Source organism: Triticum aestivum, chromosome 7D, assembly GCF_018294505.1.
Source record: "Triticum aestivum cultivar Chinese Spring chromosome 7D, IWGSC CS RefSeq v2.1, whole genome shotgun sequence".
NCBI classification, from domain to species: Eukaryota; Viridiplantae; Streptophyta; class Magnoliopsida; order Poales; family Poaceae; genus Triticum; species Triticum aestivum.
This window is the reverse complement of record NC_057814.1, coordinates 438,684,047-438,700,121: the sequence shown is the minus strand read 5'-3', so window position 1 is coordinate 438,700,121 and position 16,075 is coordinate 438,684,047.

The window sequence follows — 16,075 nt, the reverse complement described above, 5'->3', positions numbered from 1 at the left end:
GGCGGTGTTCTTCGGCCGGCGATGGTGTGTCCTGGCGGCGGGGTCCGCGGGGCGCGGGCGATTCTGATGCGGTGGCGCGACCGTTGGCCGCGGGGCGCGCGGTGGTGCGGCTAGCCACCGGCCTCCACTCCGCCCAGATCTGGGCTCTTCTGGGCCCCAGCTGGGTTGGGGCGGGCCGGCGTTCCGGCGTGCGGCGGCGTGGCTCCCTGGTGGTGGTGGCGCGGCGTCGAGGGATGCGGGTGGTGGCGGCTTCGTCGGCCGTTGTGCTGCAGCATGGCGGCAGGGGTTGTCCGGATCCTTTGGGGTCCGGCCGGGCCTGTGCGGGCCTGGTAAGCTCCTGTCCTCACGTCCGGTCGGCTCCGTGTCGGCGGTGGTGGTAGTCCCCTCCCATCGGCTGAGTTGCGGCTGCCCCCGAGCCCGTTGGCCCCTCGTCCCTCCTCCAGGTCTCGTGTCGGTGGCTCAGCGAGACGACGATGATGGTTGAGTGACTGTGGTGGCACATGTTGGTGGGCGGCAGTTCTGGTGGAGCACTTTCGATCGTCCGGGGTGGTGGTGGTTGATTGGGTTGGGAGAAATCCCTGGTGGCTCGTCCATCACCGACGCGGTGACGCCTGCGGGCGCCACCGGACCTTCCTGAAGGGCGTCGGATCTGCCCCTGCCCCACTGCCCTCTGCGTACCGGGGGAAACCCTTGGACTTGTCCGGGCAGCAGCGGCGTCGTCGTCGCATTCCTTCGTGAAGGTGCTGCTCGATACGCGACGTCTCGGAGTGCTAGAAGCGCGGTGGTACTTCTCCGGTGGGTGCAGCGGTCACTGGTCATCTTTGTTTCGTCGACCTGCCGTTGTCGGCATGTAAAGCCCACGATGCGGCTATATCTCCCACGTGTCGAGGCACGACTTAGAGGCATAACCGCATTGTGGTTTAGTCGCAAGAAGGGTCATCTTCACACAATCCCATGTAATGAACAAGAATGGGATAAAGAGTTGGCTTACAATCGCCACTTCACACAATACATAAATAAATCATACACCAATCAGAGTACACACATAGGTCCGACTACGGAACCAAGATAAAAGAAGACAACCCCAAATGCTAGATCCCTGATCGTCCCAACTGGGCACCACTACTGATCAACATGAAAAGAAACAACACAACGAACAAGATCTTCATCGAGCTCCCACTTGAGCTCAGTAGCGTCACATGCACTGGTATCCTCGACACCTGCAACTGTTTTGGAAGTATCTGTGAGTCACGAGGACTCAACAATCTCACACCCGCGAGATCAAGACTATTTAAGCTTATAGGAAAGGATGGGGTAATGAGGTGGAGCTGCAGCAAGCACTAAGCATATATGGTGGCTAACATACGCAAATAAGAGCGAGAAGAGAAGCAACGGAACGGCCGTGAAGCTAGCAATGATCAAGAAGTGATCCTGAACTCCTACTTACGTCAAACATAACCCAAAAACCATGTTCACTTCCCGGACTCCGCCGAGAAGAGACCATCACGGCTACACACGCGGTTGATGCGTTTTAATTAAGTCAAGCGTCAAGTTCTCTACAACCGGATATTAACAAATTCCCATCTGCCACATAACCGCGGGCACGGCTTTCGAAAGATAATACCCTGCAGGGGTGTCCCAACTTATCCCATTATAAGCTCTCACGGTCAACTAAGGATATTCCTTCTCCCGGGAAGACCCGATCAGTCTCGGAATCCCGGTTACAAGACATTTCGACGATGGTAAAACAAAACCAGCAAAGCCGCCCGATGTGCTGACAATCCCGATAGGAGCTGCACATATCTCGTTCTCAGGGCAACACCGGATGAGACATCCTACGAGTAAAACCAGACCTTGAGTTTCCACGAGGGGGCCCCGCAGTCTACTCGGTTCAGACCAGCACTTAGAGAAGCACTGGCCCGGGGGGGTTAAAATAAAGATGACCCTTGGGATGCGCGACTCCCAAGGGAAAAAGGCTAGGTGATGCAAATGTAAAACCAAGGTTGGGCCTTGCTGGAAGAGTTTTATTCAAAGCGAACTATCAAGGGGGTCCCATAAATCACCCAACCGCGTTAGGAACACAAAATCAAGGAACATAACACCGGTATGACGGAAACTAGGGCGGTAAGAGTGGAACAAAACACCAGGCATAAGGCCGAGCCTTCCACCCTTTACCAAGTATAGATGCACTAAAATATAAGAGATATTGTGATATCCCAACATGAACATAATCCAACATGGAGCAATCTTCATCTTCACCTGCACCTAGCAACGCTATAAGAGGGGCTGAGCAAAAGTGGTAACATAGCCAAACAACGGTTTGCTAGGAAGGGTGACAAAGGTTAGAGGTTCATGGCAATTTGGGAGGCTTGATAAGCAAGTGGTAGGTAGCGCGACATAGCAATAGAGCGAACAACTAGCAAGCAAAGATAGAAGTGATTTCGAGGGTATGGTCATCTTGCCTGAGATCCCGCAAGGAAGAAGAACGAGTCCATGAAGAAGACAAACAGACGGAGTCGAACGAATCCCCACAACTCCGGAATGAAACCGAAGCTAACGAGAGAAGCAACCCGGAAAGAAACAAACAACAAAGTAAACAACCACCACATACACATGACATGATGCACAGTCAAGTATGATGCATGTCCGGTTTAAATGAGGCATGGCATGGGAAAATGCAACAAACAATACTACAAATTAAGTGGAGCTCAATATGCAACGAGTTGCATATTGACGAAACACCACATTAATTATTTAGTTCTCTCCCATTTATGTACCCAACAATATTAAATGTTGATTAACATGGCAAGAGGTGAAGCATAAGTAAACTAACTATTTAGGCAAGTTTAAATGAGGCCGGAACAACAAACAACAATTCCGGAAAAACCCCATATGCAAATAGCAATTTAATGGAAGCAACAAATATAAACATTTTAAATGTTGTTATCATGATGCGGATGACATATGCAAGTTTTAAGCAATTTTATGAAAATGTTGACATGAGCATGATACGAGGCATTTGTCACCATGGCGGAAGGAAAAGGGTGCCACGGCGGTGAAACGGAAATGGTGCCACGACAACATCCCGGTTACGGTAGCTCATGGAGATACCGGTGCAAAAGGAAGCGTGGCGTGAGCGTGTCATGCAAGATGGTGGGGTGATCCCGGCAACCGGGTTCCCACGAGATAGTGGCATGGAAACGAGTGACAATTCGGACACGGTGCAAACACGAACATTTCATACGACACACATGTATTCGGTCCATGGCGGTCGTCTTGTCATTATACCTTTGAAGCGTGCATTTTGGAACGGATCAAGTTCGGTACGATGTAGAGGAAGTAGTCGTTCACGGGTCATCGTGGGAAGTAGTTGTACACGTTTCGTAGATGAACTTGACGTAACCGTGCGGTAGTCGAACTTGGCGATGGTAGTGGTACACGTTGTCTTGTCGAATCCGAGCGACGGTAGTCGTACACGACATGTTGTGGAAGTAGTGGTGCACGTATCATAGAGGAACTTGACAGAATTCAGTCTCCGGGGTCGTCGCGGTACTTGGCGTTCGGTGCGGTAGTCGTTCGGGCGCCGTTTGTCGTGGTACTTGGCGGTCTTGATGATTCCAAGGGTCTCGGTATGGCACTCCCTGGTGGCACCGAGGTGGTCTAGCAGCAGCAGCAAGGGCGTCGGGGAGGTGATGGCCGTGGTGGGACTTGGCGCGTGGAGGAGGTTGGTTCCGAGCGGGACTAGCCTGTCCTGGCGGGCTGCTCGCTGGCGAGGTTCAGGTGAGGTCGCCGGCCGATGGAGGTGCAGCAGAGGATGTCGCGGGGCCCTCGAGCAGAGGCGGGGCTTCTCCTGTTGGCTTCTGGCGACGAGCGGCGCGGGAACGAGGATGAGGCAGGAGGTCGGCGAGGGAGCGGCTGATGGCGGCCGGACCAGGAGTCGAGGCGGCGGAGCTCCTGCTCGGCGACAGACGAAGCAGCAAGGAGGAGGTGCTCGGGGACGGCTCGGGCTCCAGGAGCTCGGGTGCGGGACGAGGAAGGGAGACGCGAGGAGGGCCATGGCGGCACGAGCGACGAAGCAGCAGCGGCATTGGCGCCGGGCCATGCGACGGAGAGGCAAAGCAGAGGGAAACGGGATGAGGGCGCGACGCTCCTGCTGGGCGCGGAGGACGACGGCTGCAGGCGCGGGGTCTCGCTCCTCTCCCTGGCGAAACAAGGAAGAAGGAGGGGATCGGGCGCAGGGAGCTCCTAGCTCGATGCGTGCGTGTGTGTGTGGCGGCGGGCAGAGGGAACGAGAGGGAGAGGGGAGATGCTCGCTAGGGTTAAGAGTTGGGGCGAGCTGGGCCTTGGGCCATGGAGGAGCTGGGCTGCGGATGGGCCTAGATGGCCGGCTGGGGTGCGCTGGGTCTCTCTCTCTTCTCTCTCCCTTATTTTCTTTAACAGAAAAGAATTAGAGAGAAGAAAAGAAAGAGAGGGTTAGGGAAAGAAGTTGGACACGCGAATAATTTCCCCGGACTCAAAAAAATGTGCTTGTTGCGAGAAAATAGAAAAGGCCATGATAGAAAGATTTAAATTCAAACGCATTTGATTTGAATTCAAATGATTGAACTAGGACTTGATAAAAGGAAGGTCCAAAAATGTCGGTGTTTTTGGTGGAGCTCCGGAATATGATGAAAGAATATATGGCAAGGTTGGAGACCAAGAATTAAGATAACAAAGGCATTGGGATATTTGCAAGTGTGCTATGGTGAACTCCAATTAATGAAATATTTTAATATAGCTCCCTAATAATATTGGGAGGATATATGTTATAAAGAGAAATCACCATGTGCATTTCCCTCGATTTAAATGGATCGAAGATCCATGCAATTTAATTAGTTGAGTTTTTTTTAAATTAATGACATGATGGCATGATGACATGATGCAATGCAAAAATAAAGAGCAATCACAAATGAAACACACAGTGATCACGAAAATATGGAAGTCTTCTGAAGCGTCGGTCTCGGGGCGTTACACGGCATTTGTTTCTTTTTCTTTTTCTTTTTCTTTTCTTTTGGGCGTGCTTGTGCTGCTTCCGCCCCACACCTATCGTTGGTTGTATCGGATGGTTACTTTGTAATACAAAGCGAGGGAAACCCTTTTTCTCATATGTCATCCATAAATTGATATATATGAAAAAAAATAATGTTCCTGCGGCATGTGTGCAAAATTTCTTTTATTCCATACACGAACATTATCTTTGAGATAAATTATTTCTAAGTCGTTATCTTGCAGATTCAACTAATACAAGCCAATTCAAATATTTTCTTATTGAAAAGTGATTCTTGAAAATATTGCATGGAACCGTACATGTGTTCTTCAGTTAAGATATCTGATATCGATGCTTATAGATCAGGAGAAGTCAATTGTGTAATTCGATCTTCGCCATCACTATTTCCTTAAGATGCCGCCATTAGCTTAATACATCAAGATCTATTTCAGAGATATGATGGCCTAATTTGGAAGGGAACTGAGATATGATGGCCTTTAGCCATTCAGCCGAGTAGGGAGATAGGATTTTTTTTAACGCAGCGGGGAGATAGGATGAACTCCCATGCAGCATCGATATGCGCCAGCAGCACAAGATTGGACTCCTATGTATACGTAATTTTTCTGTGTCATTTTTCGTAATATATACTGATCGGCCTGGGACTCACACTGCATTCATGCTTGGGAAGCACGTCTGAGTCAGGCTTGTCTAAAAAACGTCCATTACAAGCAGTCCTTGAAGCCTATTTTCATGCCATATCAATTGAGTATTTTTTAGGAAAACAGTTGAATTTAATACGCCTGTAGGACAAACACATTCGTATTGCCAAATTTAATTAGGGTATTTTTGACTCGCAGGAAAGATAAATACAGAAATAGAAAAGCACATGCGCGTCGCCCAGGGGGCCAAAAAAACAGCGCCGCCAGCTTCCCTCGGCCATCCTCCCGCCGCCGCTGCCGCCGGCGAGGTCCGCAGTGGCGGCGGGCACGGTGCCAAGGTGCTAGGGCGGGCGGATCTGCAGCGGGATCCCTTTGAGGCGGCAGGGGCGTCTCTTGTGGTGCGCCCGTGGGCAGCAGGCAGGGCGGCGCCCCTAGCCTGTGCGGCGGCGGCCAGCGGTCCAGGACGGCGATGGGCTTCCCTTCGTGCATGGATGGTGGCAGCACTCCATGGATGAACCGGTGGATGGCTCTGCCTGAAGATGGGTCGCGGCGACCGCGGATCTGGCGTCCCGTCCAGATCCACGGGGGTGTGGTCTTGGCCGGCCGGCGGTGCGTGGAGGGACCGGTGAGGGTATGGAGGATCTCTGCCGGAGTACCATCGGCGGCATACGTCTTCATGACGAGACTCCGCGCGGTTCTAGCCAGCCATGAGATCGGGACGACATGGCTTCCGGTGAAAATTGTGCCTGACTGCGGTCTTGGCGGACGATGGCGGCATCTCTGACGTCGGTTCCTTCTCGAGGCATCGTCGTTGCAGGTCACGTCAACCTGATCGGGAGGTTCCTGGGGAAACCCTACATATGGGTCTACCGGATCGGACGATGACGACGTTTCGATGTCGTTCTCCCTCATGGGGGCATCATTTTGGACCAAGTGCTGGCTGGAGGGGACAAGAGGAGGAGCGGCGTGGCATCTGACACATCGACTACGGCGGGTCTCAGCGGCATGGGGCAGCGGGGTCTCGTCGGTGGGCGTTTGGTGATGGACGAGCGCAGGATGGTGGCGCTGTCTGGCGTCGTGGTGGCGTCGACGACAGCTAGACTGGGCAAGGTTGATGAAGCAGTACAACACTAAAGATGGATTGGTGGCAGGTGGCTGCGGCGGCCTCATACCCGGCAGGCGTCCTGGTTGAGGAGTGCGCCGGACTGGTGGGTGCCCCATACCCGGCAGGCGTCCTGGTTGGGACCTCAGGTCTTAGATGTTTGGTTCGGCTGCGAAGTATGTTTGGTATTAGGCCCAGACTATCAACATCCCATTATCAACTGAATAGGAGTAGCAACAGACATTCCCTAGACGGTGGCTTTAGCCTTACTGTTGTATGACTTTGTAAGGTCTTATGTGAATAATTAATAAAGTGGCTGCATGCATCGTCCAGATGCAGTGGCCCGGGGTCCTCCTCCCTTTCGAAAAAAAAACAATGTGATATCGACTTGATTTCCCAGGATTGCAAAAAGAAAAAAGTCTTTCAGAGAGATATGGGTTGGATGAAAAGTTATATATGAAAATTCTAAAACTTCATTTGCTTTAATATTTTAATAAGAACATGAATCAAAGAGTCCCCATAAAAGAGAAGCGTATTGTTCGCATCATAGAAGAAAACTAAATGAAAAAAATAATAGCAAAAGCCTGCACCATGCAAGAAAAACCAAAATTAAATTGTTTCATAGAAAGTTTAGCAGCTTTTTGACATTTTTTCTGATGAAACAAAACAAATCATGAAATCTAATCTGATGGGGCAACCTTTTCAAATTCAATGCATCCCCTTTCTTTCCTTCTACGTCATGTCTCTAATAAAGTAACCCCTCATCTAAAATTTTCTATTTTTAATTTATATGCGGCATCCAAGAGCATCCTCTTAACAAATTATCTTTTTATGTGCAATATCAGAATGATCTACATAGCAATTCATGTGTATTACACCTAAAATGCATTTAAATCCATGCATTCCTAAGAGGCCCAAGTCAAGTGTAATAAACTGTGTTGATATCCAGAACTATATTTTCATGATATAAAAAAGAACAAACTATGTCGAGAGTGAGCGAGATAGAATAACTAACCTAGAGATAATATTTTGTAAATATGTTATCTCAGTGATAACCAAATAAGTGTCCGCGTCTAATAATATGACAAAAAAACACAAAAATATAAACACGACAACATGGAAATCTAGCGGCGCAAATGCGCGGGTCACTCCGCTAGTTGTATGAAATGCAAATGCCATGTAATTGCTTTACTTTATCGCTATGCGTTAGCAATAGTTGGCGAGACGACCACGACACAACGATGGAGATCAAGGTGTCGAACCGGTGACGATGGAGATCATGACGATGCTTTGGAGATGGAGATCAAAAGCACGAGATGATGATGGCCATATCATGTCACATATTTTGATTGCATGTGATGTTTATATTTTATGCATCTTATTTTGCTTAGAACGACGGTAGCATTATAAGATGATCCCTTCACTAAATTTCAAGATATAAGTGTTCTCCCCGAGTATGCACCATTGCGAAAGTTTGTCGTTTCGAGACACCACGTGATGATCGGGTGTAATAGACTCTAAGTTCACATACAACGGGTGTAAGACAGTTTGCACATGTAGAATACTTGGGTTAAACTTGACGAGCCTAGCATGTACAGACATGGTCTCGGAACACTGGAGACCGAAAGGTCGATCATGAGTCATATAGTAGATATGATCAACATAGAGATGTTCACCATTGATGACTACCTCATTTCACGTGATGACCAGACATGAGTTAGTTGATTTGGATCATGTATAACTTAGACAACTTGAGGGATGTGGATTTAAGTGGGAGTTCATTAGTAATTTGATTAATTGAACTTAATTTATCATGAACTTAGTCTTAATAGTTTTGCATATCTATGTTGTAGATCAATAGCTCGCGATATAGCTCCCTTATTTTTGATATGTTCCTAGAGAAAAAGAAGTTGAAAGATGATAGTAGTAATGATGCGGACTGAGTCCGTGATATGAGGATTATCCTCATTGCTGCACAGAAGAATTATGTCCTTGATGCACCGCTAGGTGACAGACCTGTTGCAGGACCAGATGCAGACGTTATGAACGTTTTGCAAGCTCGATATGATGACTACTTAATAGTTTAGTGCGCCATGCTTTACGGCTTAGAACCGGGACTTCAAAAATGTTTTGAACGTCGCAAAGCATATGAGATGTTCCAAGAGCTGAAATTGGTATTTCAGACTCATGCCCGTGTCGAGAGGTATGAGACCTTTGACAAGTACTTTGCCTACAAGATGGAGGAGAATAGCTCAGCCGTGAGCATGTGCTTAGAATGTCTGGGTACTACAATCACTTGAATCAAGTGGGAGTTAATCTTCCTGATAAGATAGTGATTGACAGAATTCTCTAGTCACTATCACCAAGCCACAAGAACTCGTGATGAACTATAATATGCAAGGGATGACGAAAACGATTCCTGAGCTCTTCGCGATGCTGAAATCGACGAAGGTAGAAATCAAGAAAGGGCATCAAGTGTTGATGGTTAACAAGACCACTAGTTTCAAGAAAAAAGGCAAAGGGAAAGAAAGGGAACTTCAAGGAGAATGGCAAGCAAGTTGGCACTCCCGTTAAGAAGCCCAAAGCTGGACCTAAGCCTGAAACTGAGTGCTTCTACTGCAAAGGGAATGGTCACTAGAAGCTGAACTACCCCAAATACTTGGCGGATAAGAAGGATGGCAAAGTGAACAAATCTATATTTGATATACATGTTATTGATGTGTGCTTTACTAGTGTTCGTCGTAGCTCCTGGGTATTTGATACCGGTTCAGTTGCTAAGATTAGTAACTCGAAACAGGAGTTGCAGAATAAACATAGACTAGTTAAGGGCGAGGTGACGATGTGTGTTGGAAGTGATTCCAAGGTTGATACGATCACCATCGCACACTCCCTCTACCTTCGGGATTAGTTTTGAACCTAAATAAATGTTATTTGGTGTTTGCATTGAGCATGAATATGATTAGATCATGTTTATTACAATACAATTATTCATGCAAGTCAGAGAATAATTGTTGTTCTGTTTACATGAATAAAACCTTCTATGGTCATACACCCAATGTGAATGGTTTATTGTCTCGATTGTAGTGATACACATATTCATAATATTGATGCCAAAAGATGCAAAGTTGATAATGATAGTGCAACATACTTGTGGCGCTGCCGTTTAGGTCATATTGGTGTAAAGCGCATGAAGAAACTCCATGCAGATCGACTTTTGAAATCACTTGAATATGAATCATTTGATGCTTGCGAACCATGCTTCATAGGCAAGATGACTAAAACTCCGTTCTCCGGAACAATGGAGCGAGCTAATGACTTATTGGAAATAATACATACCGATGTATGTGGTCCGATGAGTGTTGAAGCACGCGGCGGGTAGCGTTTATTTTTTGACCTTCATAGATGATTTGAGTAGGTATGGGTATATCTACTTAATGAAACACAAGTCTATAACATTTGAAAAGTTCAAAGAATTTCAGAGTGAAATGGAGAATCATCGTAACAAGAAAATAAAGTTTCTACGATCTGATCGCAGAAGTGAATATTTGAGTTAGGAGTTCGGCCTCCATTCAAAACAACGTGGAATTATTTCACAACTCACGCCACTTGGAACACCACAGCATAATGGTGTGTCCGAACGTCGTAACCGCACTTTATTGGATATGTTGCGTTCTATGATGTCTCTTACCGATTTACACTATCATTTTGGGGTTATGCATTAGAGACAGGTTCATTCACGTTAAATAGGGCACCGTCTAAATCCGTTGAGACGACACAGTATGAACTGTGGTTTGGCAAGAAACCTAAGCTGTCGTTTCTTAAAGTTTGGGTATGTGACGCTTATGTCAAAAGGCTTCAACCTGATAAGCTCGAACCCAAAGCAGAGGAGTGCGTCTTCATAGGATACCCTAAAGAAACTATTCGGTACACCTTCTACCACAGATCCGAAGGCAAGAGCTTTGTTGATAATAATGGGTCCTTTCTAGAGAAGGAGTTTGTCTCGAAAGAAGTGAGTGGGAGGAAAGTAGAACTTGATGAGGTAATTGTACCTTCTCTCAAATTGGAAATTAGCACATCACAGAAAACCGTTCCCGTGATGCCTATACCAACTAGAGAGGAAGCTAATGATGATGATCATGAAACTTCATATCAAGTTACTACTGAACGTCAGAACACGATCCGCACTAGAGTAGTACGGTAATCCTGTCCTGGAAGTCATGTTACTAGACCATGGCGAACCTACAAATTATGAAGAAGCTATGATGAGCCCAGATTCCGACAGATGGCTTGAGGCTACGAAATCTGAGATAGGAACCATGTATGAGAACATAGTGTGGAATTTGGTGGACTGCCTGATGGTTGACAAGCCATAGAAAATAAATGGATCTTCAAGAAGAAGAGTGACGCTGATGGTAATGATACTAACTACAAAGCTCGACTTGTCGCGAAAGGTTTTCGACAAGTTCAAGGGGTTGACTACGATGAGACTTTCTCACCTGGTGCGATGCTTAAGTCTGTCCGAATCATGTTAGCAATTGCCGCATTTTATAAAATTTGGCAAATGGATGTCAAAACTGCAATCCTTAATGGATTTCTTAAAGAAGAGTTGTATATGATGCAACCAGAAGGTTTTGTCGATGCTAAAGGTGCTAACAAAGTGTGCACGCTCTAGCGATCCATCTATGGACTAGTGAAGCATCTCGGAGTTGGAATATACGCTTGGATGAGGTGATCAAAGCATATGGTTTTATATAGACTTATGGTGAAGCCTGTATTTACAAGAAAGTGAGTGGGAGCTCTGCAGCATTTCTGATATTATGTGTGGATGACATATTGTTGATTGGAAATGATCTAGAATTTCTGGATAGCATAGAAGGATACTTGAATAAGAATTTTTCAATAAAAGACCTCGGTAAAGCTACTTATGTATTGGGCATCAAGATCTATAGAGGTAGATCGAGACGCTTAATAGGACTTTCACAAAGCACATACCTTGGCAAGATTTTGAAGGAGTTCAAAATGGATCAGTCAAAGAAGGAGTTCGAGTATGTATTGTAAAGTGTGAAGTTGAGTAAGACTCAAAGTCCGACCACGGCAGAAGATAGAAAGAGAATGAAAGTCATTCCCTATGCCTCAGCCATAGGTTCTATAAAGTATGCCATGGTGTGTACCAGACCTGTTGTGTGCCTTACTATGAGTTTGGCAAGGGGGTACAATAGTGATCCAGGAGTTGACCACTGGACAACAATCAAAATTATCCTTAGAGGACTAAGGAAATGTTTCTCGGTTATGGAGGTGATAAATGGTTCGTCGTAAAGGGTTACGACGATGCAAGCTTTAACACTAATCTAGATGACTCCGAGTCTCAATCTGGATACGTATTGAAAATGGGAGCAATTAGCTAGAGTAGCATCATGCAGGGCATTGTAGACATAGAAATTTGCAAATATACATACGGATCTGAATGTGACAGACTCATTGACTAAACTTCTCTCACAAGCAAAACATGATCACACCTTAGTACTCTTTGGGTGTTAATCACATGGCGATGTGAACTAGATTATTGACTCTAGTAAACCCTTTGGGTGTTGGTCACATGGCGACGTGAACTATGGGTGTTAATCACATGACCATGTGAACTATTGGTGTTAAATTACATGGCAATGTGAACTAGATATTGACTCTAGTGCAAGTGGGAGACTGAAGGAAATATGCCCTAAAGGCAATAATAAAGTTGTTATTTTATATTTCCTTAATGATGATAAAGGTTTATTATTCATGCTAGAATTGTATTGATCAGAAACTTAAATACATGTGTGAATACATAAACAAATACTATGTCCCTAGTAAGCCTCTACTAGACTAGCTCGTTGATCAAAGATGGTTAAGGTTTCCTAACCATGGACATGTGTTGTCATTTGATAATGGTATCACATCATTAGGAGAATGATATGATGGACAAGACCCACCCGTTAGCTTAGCACAATGATCATTCAGTTTTATTGCTATTGCTTTCTTCATGTCAAATACATATTCCTTCGACTATGAGATTATGTAACTCCCGAATACCGGAGGAATACCTTATGTGCTATTAAACGTCACAACGTAACTGGATGATCTTAAAGATGCTCTACAGGTATCTCCGAAGGTTTTTGTTGAGTTGGCATTGATTGAGATTAGGATCTGTCACTCCAAGTATTGAAAAGGTATCTCTGGGCCCTCTCGGTAATACACATCATAAGCTTGCAAGCAAATGACTAAGTAGTTATTTACGAGGTGATGTATTACGGAATGAGTAAAGAGACTCGCCGGTAACGAGATTGAACTAGGTATATAGATACCGACGATCGAATCTCGGGCAAGTAACATACCGATGGACAAAGGGAATTACGTATGTTGTCATAACGGTTCGACCGATAAAGATCTTCGTAGAATATGTAGGAGCCAATATGGGCATCCAGGTTCCGCTATTGGTTATTGACCGGAGAGCTGTCTCGATCATGTCTACATAGTTCTCGAACCCGTAGGGTCCGCACGCTTAACGTTCGATGACGATATAGTAGTATATGAGTTATGTGATTTGGTGAACGAATGTTGTTTGGAGTCCCGGATGAGACACGGACATGACGAGGAGTCTCGAAATGGTTGAGAGTTAAAGATTGATATATAGGACGATGGTATCCGGACACCGGAAGTGTTTCAGAGGGTACCGGGTACTTATCGGGTCACCGGAAAGGGGTTTTGGGCACCCCCCGCAAAGATATGGGCCAAAGGGGGAACAAACCAGCCCTTGGTGTGCCCCTTCTTTGGACAACAGGCCCTAAGGGAAGGAAAGGGGGGAGGGCTAGCCCCTCCTGCCTTTCCCTCTCATGGGAGAAAGGAAGGGGGGGGGCGCCACCCTCCCCTCCCTTTCCCCCGCACCTATATAAGGCAGGGGGGCCGACTTGGGAGGGACTCCAAGTAGGATTCCTCCTACTTGGGCGCCTCCTTTGGCTGCGCCTCCCTCCCTCCCACCTATATATATGTGGGAGGGGGCGCCTAGCACACAAGAGACAATTGCTTAGTGAAAGGATCGAGAAGAGGTGTCTAGAGGGGGGGGGGGGTGATTAGACCCTCAACAAGCAAAAGTAGCAGTTTTTAAATTCTTCAAGTTGAGGTGGAGTTTTAGCACAAGTTTAAGCATTCACAATACATTTCCAGCAAGCATGGCAAGAGTATATGAGCAGCAGAAAGTAAAGCATGCAAGTTGCAATAAAGTAAAGGGATGTGATTGGAGTGTGCAAACGCAATTGGAGACACGGAGGTTTTTTGGCATTGTTCCAATAGGTGGTGCTATCGTACGTCCACGTTGGTGGAGACTTCAACCCACGAAGGGTAATAGTTGCGCGAGTCCACAGAGGTTTCCACCCACGAAGGGTCCACGAAGAAGCAACCTTGTCTATCCCACCATGGCCATTGCCCATGAAGGACTTGCCTCACTTGGGTAGATCTTCACGAAGTAGGCGATCTCCTTGCCCTTACAAACTCCTTGGTTCAACTCCACAATCTTGACGGAGGCTCCCAAGTGACACCTAACCAGTCTAGGAGACACCACTCTCCAAAAGGTAATAGATGGTGTGTTGATGATGAACTCCTTGCTCTTGTGCTTCAAATGATATTCTCCCCAACACTCAACTCTCTCTCACATATTTGGCTATGGTGGAAAGATGATTTGAGTGGAAAGCAACTTGGGGAAGGCTAGAGATCAAGATTCTTGTGGTTGGATTGGAATGTCTGGGTCTCAACACATGAGTAGGTGGTTCTCTCTCAGAAAATGAGTAGTGGAAGTGTAGGCACATTCTGATGGCTCTCTCTTGAATAGAGAAGGGGTGGAGGGGTATATATAGCCTCCCACACAAAATCTAACCGTTACACACATTTGACCCAACTCGGTAAGACCGAATAGGCGAACTCAGTGAGACCGATTCAGTTCAAAATGTGAACGTTAGGATTCTCGGTGGGACCGACATGATCAACTCGGTGGGACCTGATGTCTACTACACAACCTTCTTCTTGTAGACGTTGTTGGGCCTCCAAGTGCAGAGGTTTGTAGGACAGTAGCAAATTTCCCTCAAGTGGATGACCTAAGGTTTATCAGTCCATGGGAGGCGTAGGATGAAGATTGTCTCTCTCAAACAACCCTACAACCAAATAACAAAGAGTCTCTTGTGTCCCCAACACACCCAATACAATGGTAAGTTGTATAGGTGCACTAGTTCGGCGAAGATATGGTGATACAAGTGCAATATGGATGTTAGATATAGGTTTTTGTAATATGAAAATATAAAAACAGCAAGGTAGCAAGTGGTAAAAGCGAGCGTAAATGGTATTGCAATGCTAGGAAACAAGGCCTAGGGTTCATACTTTCACTAGTGCAAGTTCTCTCAACAATAATAACATAATTGGATCATATAACTATCCCTCAACATGCAACAAAGAGTCACTCCAAAGTCACTAATAGCGGAGAACAAACGAAGAGATTATGGTAGGGTATGAAACCACCTCAAAGTTATCCTTTCTGATTGATCTATTCAAGAGTCCGTTGTAAAATAACACGAAGTTATTCTGTATCATAGAGTTCGTACTAGAATAACACCTTAAGACACAAATCAACCAAAACCCTAGTGTCACCTAGATACTCCAATGTCACCTCAAGTATCCGTGAGTATGATTGTACGACATGCATCACACAATCTCAGATTCATCTATTCAACCAACACAAAGAACTTCAAAGAGTGCCCCAAAGTTTCTACCGGAGAGTCAAGACGAAAAAGTGTGCCAACCCCTATGCATAGATTCCCAAGGTCACGGAACCCGCAAGTTGATCACCAAAACATACATCAAGTGAATCAATAGAATACCCCATTGTCACCACGGGTATCCCACGCAAGACATACATCAAGTGTTCTCAAATCCTTAAAGACTCAATCCGATAAGATAACTTCAAAGGGAAAACTCAATCCATTACAAGAGAGTAGAGGGGGAGAAACATCATAAGATCCAACTATAATAGCAAAGCTCGCGATACATCATGATCGTGTCATATCAAGAACACGAGAGAGAGATCAAACACATAGCTACTGGTACATGGCCTCAGCCCCGAGGGTGAACTACTCCCTCCTCGTCATGGAGAGCGCCGGGATGATGAAGATGGCCACCGGTGAGGGATCCCCCCTCCGGCAGGGTGCCGGAATAGGGTCCCGATTGGTTTTTGGTGGCTACAGAGGCTTGCGGCGGCGGAACTCCCGA